Source organism: Saimiri boliviensis, chromosome 4, assembly GCF_048565385.1.
Source record: "Saimiri boliviensis isolate mSaiBol1 chromosome 4, mSaiBol1.pri, whole genome shotgun sequence".
NCBI lineage: Eukaryota > Metazoa > Chordata > Mammalia > Primates > Cebidae > Saimiri > Saimiri boliviensis.
In genome coordinates, this window is record NC_133452.1 from 32,104,659 (window position 1) to 32,105,777 (window position 1,119).

The window sequence follows — 1,119 nt, forward strand, 5'->3', positions numbered from 1 at the left end:
CAGCATGAAGTCATGGGAACAGGAAGGAAAAATTTTGCTAGTGTGTCACTGGGGGTAATGGTGAGTAGTGCCACTCCCATTTCCACCCCTTTATTCCTGGACCTGTGAATCCCGGCTATGGAAGAAAGAGTACCATGTATTGGATATTGTTTCAGAGTGTGTACAGCCTTCTAGAGAACTGTGCCCCAGCCTGCAAAGATACTGCCATCTAGCTGCTGTTGTAACTGAGAATGTAAAAGGCCATTTCCTCTTTCTCCAAGCCTTCTGCTTCAGGATGGTGAAGAACATAGTAGGACTAGTAAATTCCGTGAGCTTGGGCCCATTGCTACACTTCTCTGCCTGTGAAGTGAGTTCTTGGTGAGAAGCAATGCTGTGTGGAATACCACTACAGAGGATAGGCATTCTGTAAGTCCATGAATGGTAGTTACTGTTTCAAATCTGTCCATGAATGGTATACTGCATGTAGGAAAGGCAACTTCATATCCAGAACAAGTAAGGTCAAAACATTTTCTCTTCCATGATAGGAGCTGTCCCATCTAGTCAACCTGCCACCAGGTAGCTGGCTGACCGCCAGGGAATGGTGCCATAGCAAAGGCTCAGTGTCGACTTCTGTTGCTGGTAGATTGGGCTTTCAGCAGTGGCTGTAGCCTGGTTTGTCTTGCTGAGTGGAAGCTGATGTTGCTGAACCCATGCGTAATTTCCATCCCTGCCACCAGGCCACTTCGTTCATGTTCCCATTGGGCAATCATGAGGTGGCTAGCAACAGGGCTGACAGAGCCACAGAACAGTCATAGTAGCTATTTAATTATTAACCCCCCCCCCCCCCCCCGCTGCTGAGATCACCCTTTGGTGAGCATTTGTATGGGACACAAATATTTTTATATTTTTTGCCTTGAAAGTAATTTATATATATACATCTCCAAATTTCAGTTGTCACCAATTTTCTAATCCCGTTTCTACAAAGTCCCTGATCCTCCAACAAAACCATCTGTGACAGCCCATGTGTTAGTATGTAATCTCACATATGGCCATTTCTTCTTCTCCTGCAAAGTCACAACCAGGTGTGCTGCCTGCAGTTCTGCCCACTGGGAGGATTTCCCTTCACTACTGTCTTTCAGG